Below are 693 nucleotides of genomic sequence, written 5' to 3'. Positions count from 1 at the left end.
ACAAATCCATTTGATTTGAGTTTTGGAAACCCATTCACGACAGCAGCTGTCTCCCATCAGTTTACTTTTCCAAACTAAAGGGTGTGAAGCTTGCACGAGTGATGATCTGTGCTGTATTATTTCTGAGCAGCAGACTCACCTTGCCCCATCAATGCCTATTTGTTGGAAGGCGCAGTCCCCATTGGTCGAGGGGATCGGTTTCTCGAGCTGTGATTCACCATCCTCTATTTCAGGAATATTCCGGTTTGCTGAAAATGAGATGAGATGAAACGAGCAGGTCCAACGAGCCGGTCTGTCACACAACACGGCATCGACAAAGTTGTCTCTTGCACTTACAGTGAAGCGGAGGGCAGTTTTCACCCTTAAACCAACAAGTTAGGTGGCGCAGTAAATAGTTTAGATGGGAGCGGGAAGTAGCGAAGGGACATTGATGATTAAATGAGAGGGTAAAACTGTGACAGATGGAGTTCAATGTGGGGAATTGTGATATAATCCACTTAGAACATTAAAAAGATAAATCAGAGTATTTTCTAAATGACGAGAAACTAGGAACTATGGAGGAGCAGAGAGGTTCAGGGGTCCATCTCCAGAAATCACTAAAAACTAGTGGATCGGTACAAAAAATAATTAATGGAATGTGAGCCTTCATCTGAAGGGGCTGGAATACAAAGGGTGGAAGTTATGATACAGATG

This window comes from Heptranchias perlo, chromosome 35 (genome assembly GCF_035084215.1).
Source record: "Heptranchias perlo isolate sHepPer1 chromosome 35, sHepPer1.hap1, whole genome shotgun sequence".
Taxonomy (NCBI): domain Eukaryota; kingdom Metazoa; phylum Chordata; class Chondrichthyes; order Hexanchiformes; family Hexanchidae; genus Heptranchias; species Heptranchias perlo.
Note: the sequence above shows the minus strand (reverse complement) of the source record.